This window comes from Protopterus annectens, chromosome 5.part0 (genome assembly GCF_019279795.1).
Source record: "Protopterus annectens isolate FY-2018-M chromosome 5.part0, PAN1.0, whole genome shotgun sequence".
NCBI lineage: Eukaryota > Metazoa > Chordata > Ceratodontiformes > Protopteridae > Protopterus > Protopterus annectens.
The window spans coordinates 147,995,210-148,004,199 of record NC_056735.1 but is presented as its reverse complement, the minus strand read 5'-3'; the positions used below and the strand labels follow the sequence as shown (position 1 = coordinate 148,004,199).

Here is an 8,990-nt window from a genome sequence, read left to right as displayed (position 1 = left end):
CCAACAATTTTGTTTGTGCTCAAAACTGAACTTTTTACTTATTGTCAGACCTCCAGTAACTTGAAGATAACTTATAATTTGTGTTTTAAAGTCCATCTTGCTTCTGAACAAGACACTGTCAAAGCTGTAGCATGTTGTAGTCATAAAAAAACAGCTTCCCACATTTCCTTAGAACTCAGGCAGGTTTATCAGTTAGGAACAGTATAATTGTTCAAGGTTTTGCAGAATAACACAAATGCTAAGCATTCAAGCTTTCAGTATAAAGTATGGCATTTTTCAGTTCATTCAGTTCAAAACAAAGATGTTGCTTACTTCTACAACTTACTGCAGTCCTGTTGAAACACGATGCTTCTGCTGTATTTATTCCCAGACTGAGTCATCCAGCTAGCTTGTTTGCTGAAGACTGTAAAGCCTCTGTCTTTCTCTCTCTCTCTTTCTGTTCCTGTTTCTTTTCTTCCCGTTTTACAAGAAGAGAGGCATGGCTTCCTCCATTCAATGCATGTATATGTAATTTCCTTCCCAGAATGCCCAAATACCTGGCTTCACATAAGCCACAGCAGTCACTGTTTACAAAGACTGTGAGTGAAATATTTAACCTAGATAAAGCTGAAAATAAGAAGGGGAAAATAGCCAACAAGTAAGCACAGAGCTGGTGTCGGTTGCAATTAGAAATAGCAGATGTAATTTAACTATATTGATCCCTCCTGTTTTAAGCACATTTATAAGACTCTGTTGTTAACAAGGAAAGTGGTCAGACAGAGTGCTCAGAAGAAGTAAAATAGTAGAAAATCAAAACACTGAATACATATGTACTGCTAGATGCAAGGACTAATATATGCAGATGTTGAGAATTCTGTTTTGACTTCATCCCTTCAAATGAAATGGGTGTCATCCACAGCTGTTACCTACCATTATGTCACACTAGCAGTACATTTAACCATATAATTTCTTCTTTTAGCAATATCTTAAGCAGGTCACTTACCTGTTTGCCTTTTAACAACAAAAAAAAAAAAAAACAATATTCATCACAAGCTGTACATTTCAGTTATATTTGAGAATACGGTTCTTTTTACTGTTTTACCTGTGAATGTAGCGATGCACAGAAGTATGGATTTAAGCATCTTTTCTGAAGTTCCAGCTCTGTTTAGTCGTCTTTCTTGGAAGCTGTTAAGAAGAAAAATGCACCTAAGTGAAGCTTGCGTGCTTGAATACTGTTAAGTGATTTACTTCCCCAACTTTTAGCTTAGTTATTTATAGATCTGCTTACGTATTATTGCTAAGAGGGTGTTAGTTATATATACTACTACTATTAAAAACCTTTAGGCTGCTTAGAACCACTGTATTTTACATGCAAAGTGCACCCCAATAACTAAAAATCCCATCTACATCATGCTTTAAATTAATGCAGAAGGGCCCAGTTGATCTACATATTTATAATTTATAATTACACAATAGCAGGATATACAATTTTCATGAAAGCCTATCCGATTCACCTATTAAATGCCAAGGAAGGGAGTAAGCTTAATGCTGCTTACCTCAGATATGAGACACTCTCAAAAAAGCAATAAATACTTGAGTTAATAATTAATCTAATAATGCAAAACTATGGAGTATTTGCAAAACATACACCATATAATCTTGTATATGTATTTCAAATATCTATTAGAAGCAATCACTTCCATCTACTATAGTACTTAAAATATCCATAAGCATTTGTTTGTTTAATTAATCGTTTTTTTTTTCAAGACACACTACCTAACTTAATTCTGAAATATGTCCCTTTATTTTATGAAACCAGCTGTGGTAGCATACAACCACTAATTCTCACCAGCTGCAAAATAGTATAAAATAATACATTTATTTTCATAGTTCCATCTTCGTGTATGTTTCATAATTAAAAATACAACAACAATACTGTAAATAACAATAAGTACTTTCTCTTTCTGATAAATGAAAAAACAATCCAGTCTTGTAATCAGCAGGTATCACTGAACTGCTCATGCTCTGTGACAACATAAGAGCTAAAAAGCTTTAAAAAGCTTTAAAACTTTTTTATATGTACAATAGGGATATTAGGAGAAACGTTTACTCCCTCCTGGTATGAGCTTTTGATCTGTCTGGCTTTGCCCTCATGGTCAAACCTGGCCAGTCTAAAGTAAATTTCATCATAATCCTTTAAGATATTATACCTATCATGTGAACAATATGTAGGATAGATATTTGAAACTTATCTACAAAAATATTATGTATTTTAGCATGAATTCCATGTTACCAACTCTAAAGAGTTATAGTTATTCAAATGGGGCATATTTAACCGTATTACTGAGGTGAGCTCAAGAAAGAAACCAAAGTTCATAAAAGGTCGTTTAGAGGAAGGGGAGATAATATGCTACCATGCCTTATACTGCAAATCTAAAGTCATAGGCCATTTTGTTTTCAAATGAAAGTTACGGCTGCCTGAACATTCTAACATATCAGTTGGTAGCCTGATTCTGCCATACAATCAGCTTGAGTGCAGTGCAATGCCCTGCATACCCTCTCCTCCATCTGGTAAAGCATATCTGCAGCAATTGAAAAGAGCTGTTGACTGCTGCAGCCTTCTGATTCCTCAAAGTCCAGCCTCTAGTCAAACTAGATGAAGCAGTGGACACATTCACAGCTACTTACTTACTTCAGCTGAAGCTAAGAGGAGAACCGCACAAGTCCTTCATCGCTTCTGCTTTAGAGTGATGCTTTAGTTTTAGGGTGAATATGATGATCAGTCAGTGGGATGCATTCCAACTGTACTGACAAGTTCCTTACTTCCCACATTAAGCATCAGAGAATGTAATCTGTGTAGAAGTAAAGTCGGCACGAGTGTGACTTCAGCCTTTAGCCTTCAGCTAAATATCTTCATTTATGTGTAGTTTGCCTGGTTGGAAGTATTTCTCCTTTAGATTACATTTTGTATGATTATTGTAATCTGCCCGTTTCCATCTTTATTTACTTCCTTGCATTTGTTGTGGATTTGATGGATTTATTGAAATATTCCAGATCTGAGCCAAACGTCTTTCCAAATCATCAGTGCAAATACCTTGAGACCTGGTTCACCATCAAAGATAATTAGCAGCCTTCGAAGAGCATTATGGATTGCTTATCCCAAAATATAGGACCCCCTGACTGCTACCTATTAACTTAGTAGATATTATGCACCTCTCAACAAGGCAAATTACACAGAAATGAAGATTTTTAGCTGGTATTGTTGTATATTAAAAAAAAGAAGTTTGTTTGTTTGCTTAGACTCCTTATCAGTGATTCTCACAACAATACCATCTGAAGGGCAGCCGCTACAAATCTTTCACTCCTTCATAACCACTGGCCTTGTTAATTATGCAGCTCAGTTCCCAAACCCAGGTCACTTGTATTACACAGAGAAATCTGGGTGCACTACTTTTGGGGTACCTGCATCATGTCAGCTTAACTCCTTTTATAACACTTGTACTGTCATAACCAAAGCATTTAATTGCACTTATGTAACCATAACAGCCCACAACTGTCTAAAGTATGGAGGAAAGATTTCTTTAAGTTCAGTACTATATGACATCATCATCACATGATGTCATTCTAATTGGTCACTGGGTAAACAATGAAGTGATGGCAGATTGTTTAACAGTGTAATACAACATTGCACTAGTATGATGTGAAATTGGGGGGGATAGTAAAAAAGCTAGTCTAAGTTTATAACTCCTGTCCTAAATCCAGCCTTTCTTCATTTAGTCTCCAGTCTAATCCAGCTAAACAATTATACACTACTGATTGCTGTGTAAGACTGCAGCTTTTGGTGCGTGTTGTTAGAAGATTTTGGATCTAGGACTACTGAACAAAAGTTCAATAGTCCGAATCCACAATAACCGAACACACTTTAAAGAAAGTGCTTTCACCGAAAAAGCACTTTCGTTAAAGTGCGTTTGAAAAAAAAAAAAAAAAAAAAAAACAATAAATCTTTTATGCAGGGGGGCAAGCCCCACTGCACCCCCCATGTGGGGGACTGTGCCCCCTACACCCTCCCTACTTTTATATTCTCACTCCGAGGTCGCACTACAGTGGGGGTAAAGGGAATTCTCCCTTAACCGCACCATAGTGCGACCGGCATAACCAGCATACATAACCGAAAGTGCTGCTTCGGTGAACAGCACTTTCGGTTATATATGTTCAGCGATTTCTGCTTCGGCAGAAAGTGCCATCAGGGATCTGTACAGATCCCAATAAAATACAGTGTACTATGTCCTGTGTCTGAGTCTCTTAGTTCACGCTGGTGTCTTATTCTTCACTAGTGAAAACAAAAAAAAAAAAAAATTCTTCACTGCAGTACACTTGTGGGTGGCAACTTTGTTGGTATTGTGAACTACTTTTAAACTGCTTAAATTATATTTTAATAGTTTTTATTTGTTTTAGCTATTGTTTCACTGGCAGATCTGAGTATTTTACATGTATTAATAAAGTGTTAGACTTTAGTGGTACATGCTGTAAGTATTTTATTTATTTAATTTATTTATTTTATTTTATTTTACATTTGTTGACCGGGCTAGTCTAACTGGATATATGTCCATTTTCAGTAGAGGCCCGGGGAGAAAAGCTCCAAAACAGTATTAATTTAATTGAATAAAGATACAAAGCATCTACTTAAAGAAAACATTATAACAATAGATTAATGTAAAAAAAAAAAACACTTTACCATAGATTTAATTTAAGTTAGTAGGTGAGAGAGGAAAAAAGGGAAAAGAGAAAATGAAATAACAATATTAAGAAAAAGAGCGAGAAAAAAAAGAGAAAAATAATTATATTAGAGTTCCTGTAAAGAGATTTTAGAGCAGTTGATATAACTATAGAAGAGCAGGTACAGCAGATTTAGAGCAGTGGGTTAGACATGGAAAGCAAAAAGAAATGAATAGCTAGTATCTATCAAACATCTTATATACATAGACGCACACAGGGCATGGGATGTAACAAACATCTTATATACATAGATGCACACAGGGTATGGCATGTAACAAACATCTTATATACATAGATGCACACAGGGCATGGCATGTAACAAACATCTTATATACATAGATGCACACAGGGCATGGCATGTAACAAACATCTTATATACACAGATGCACACAGGGCATGGCATGTAACAAACATCTTATATAAACAGATGTACACAGGGCATGGTATGTAACTAACATCTTATATAAATAGATGCACACAGGGCATGGCATGTAACTAACATCTTATATACATAGATGCACACAGGGCATGGCATGTAACTAACATCTTATATACAAAACATCTTATATAATCAGATGAACACAGGGCATGGCACGTAACAAACATCTTATATACACAGATGTACACAGGGTATGGTATGTAACAAACATCTTATATACATAGATGCACACAGGGCATGGCGTGTAACAAGCATCTTATATACATAGATGCACACAGGGCATGGTGTGTAACAAACATCTTATATACATAGATGCACACAGGACATGGCATGTAACAAACATCTTATATACATAGATGCACACAGGGCATGGCATGTAACAAACATCTTATATACATAGATGCACACAGGGCATGGCATGTAACAAACATCTTATATACATAGATGCACACAGGGCATGGCATGTAACAAACATCTTATATACATAGATGCACACAGGGCATGGCATGTAACAAACATCTTATATACATAGATGCACACAGGGCATGGCATGTAACAAACATCTTATATACATAGATGCACACAGGGCATGGCATGTAACAAACATCTTATATACATAGATGCACACAGGGCATGGCATGTAACAAACATCTTATATACATAGATGCACACAGGGCATGGCATGTAACAAACATCTTATATACATAGATGCACACAGGGCATGGCATGTAACAAACATCTTATATATATAGATGCACACAGGGCATGGCATGTAACAAACATCTTATATACATAGATGCACACAGGGCATGGCATGTAACAAACATCTCATATACATAGATGCACACAGGGCATGGCATGTAACAAACATCTTATATATATAGATGCTCACAGGGCATGGCATGTAACATATATACATAGAGGCTTACACAGGGCATGTGCACAAACATCTTATATACATAGATGTATACAGGGCATGGCATGTAACAAACATCTTATATACATAGATGTACATGGCATGGCATGTAACAAACATCTTATATACATAGATGCACACAGGGCATGGCATGTAACAAACATCTTATATACATAGATGCACACAGGGCATGGCATGTAACAAACATCTTATATACATAGATGCACACAGGGCATGGCATGTAACAAACATCTTATATACATAGATGCACACAGGGCATGGCATGTAACAAACATCTTATATACATAGATGCACACAGGGCATGGCATGTAACAAACATCTTATATACATAGATGCACACAGGGCATGGCATGTAACAAACATCTTATATACATAGATGCACACAGGGCATGGCATGTAACAAACATCTTATATACAAAGGCACACAGGGCATGGCATGTAGCAAACATCTTATATACATAGATGTACACAGGGCATGGCATGTAACAACATCTTTTATATATAGATGTACACAGGGCATGGCATGTAACAAACATCTTATATACATAGATGCACACAGGGCATGGCATGTAACAAACATCTTATATACATAGATGCACACAGGGCATGGCATGTAACAAAATCTCTGAAAAGGCTAGTTTTTATTAAGTAGTAGTTTGACCGAGAACAGAAAATACTGAGTTAAAACTAGAAACAAATTGTAGAGCATCCTAAACAAATAGTGAAGGAAATAAGAAATGGATATAAGTGTTGAGGAAGTTTTAGATGTATTTTAGCAAGGGGAGAGGGTGTCAGTCTGGTTTAGAACATGTACATAATCATTGGGATTTAAAGAAGACTGTTAGTTGGTTCTTAAACAGTGGAGTAGATATAGGGGAAGTTGATCATTTGGAAGTCTGTTCCAAGTGTTTCCAACAAATTTAGTAAACAGGCAGTCACCAGATTTGTTAATGGATTTAAGGGTGGTTACTAGTAACTTATTTGCTGAGCATAGAGTTTTGAGATTTTTATAAGGACTAATAAGATTACAGAGTACAGGAGTATTAGTTGGATGGTACAGGACCTTGTGAGTGATAGTAAGTTGCTGAAGAAGAACCTGGGTTTGAAATTCCAGCCATCCTAGCTTTTTCAGATTTTGACAGTGTTGGGTTCTAAAAGGGGAGCCAGTGGCAAATCTGGCGATGTTGTTATAGGAGGTTGCCAGTTTGTTTAGATTAGTTTTAGATATGTTGGTATAAATGGGGGAGGCATAGAGGAGGGTGGAGATTAGATGGGTTTGAACTATAGTAGTCCTGGCAGAGTGCAGAAAAGGGTTTAAGCCTGTAGAGGAAACCAAGTTTTCTATTATACCATGCAACATTTATTGGCTAATCCAACCAGCGTGCACATACTAAATCGTACGACAAACAAGGAGACAAGTCCGGTCAATAAATATCGTGCTGCGGCGACAGCAAAAAAAACATAACGACAGTAAGTAAAAAAAAAAAAAAACACACAACAAAATTCAAAAACACACAACAACATTACCATATAATAATATTTCTCATTCCCTCACCTCGAACACAAACAAAATCAAAACTCATACAGTCACAAATACACACACACTACATAACCACCAGTTATAACCCAACAAAACCAAGCATTCTCATAAAACCATTCACTCACATATATTCCCTACAATACCTATACACACACAACTCCAAAAATATACATATTAAAACACACCAGACATCCCTTGCAAAGTAAAAAACACACACCATACCAAACGTCCACATCAGCATACATCTTCTAAAACCGCATACAACACCACCATCTAGTGACAAATTACTAAAAGTACATATTTTAAAAAAATTAATACAAATTAACACTACACCACATTTCAACATACCCATAACTAGTAAAACATAACTACACATTATAAACTTCTACACTGCTTAAACTATTTTACAACAAGCATCACCTACCCTTTTGATTACATCCCTTCAAAACAATAATAAAATAAAACAAACTGAAAGTGTGGACTATTTTATCTCACAAAAGTGGAAGAATACAAAAAAAGCTAACAAAACCTAAATAACAACAATACAAATATAATACAAAGCAAACTAACACCATAGGAAACCAAGTTTTTTATTAACTGCTTTGATGGCTAAGTTTATGTGAGTGTCATAGTTAAGATTATGATCAATTGTTACACCTAAGAGTTTGGTGGCTGTGTCGAGTGCTATTACAGTGCTATTATTTGATGTAATTGTGAAATGAATAGGGATAGACTTCTGTGTGGGAGTGAACAGTAATAGTTTAGTTTTTTTTTGGGGTTAAGGAGCAGACAGCGTTGATGGAACCAGTTTTCAACTAAGGTAAGAACTCTTTGGGTTCTGGACTGGAGTTCAGCTGAAGAGGCTGCAGCACAGATTAATGTTGAGTTGTCAGCATTTTGTATGCAGGTGGTTTGAGGGAGGGTAGTTTTCAGATCATTAATGAAAATAGAAAAGAGGACAGGTCCCAGAATGGAGCCTTGTGGGACACCCAGAGTGACTGGGAGCTGAGTAGATAATTTATTGTCCCAGAGGACTGCCTGCTATCTGTTACCTAAATAAGACTTAAACCATTTGACTGCCTGAGTATCTAAGGAAAGTGATTGTAGTGTATCTAACATTAACTGATGATTAACTATGTCAAAGGCTTTAGAGAGATCTATAAAGAGAGTAGAGGAAAACAAGTTGTTATTACGATTTCTATTAATACAGTCAGAGAAGGATAAGAGAGCAGTTGTAGTGCTGTGGAATGGCCTAAAGCCATGCTGGCAGTCAGCCAGTAGCTTGTTTTGTAAGAGATGCTCAAGTAGCTGCCAGTGGA

The 8,990-nt window shown here is 36.3% G+C and overlaps 1 pseudogene; it reads right to left on the bottom strand.

Moving 5' to 3' along the window:
* The window catches only part of LOC122802517, a 239,926-nt pseudogene that overhangs the window by 188,431 nt on the left and 42,505 nt on the right, over nt 1-8,990 (bottom strand).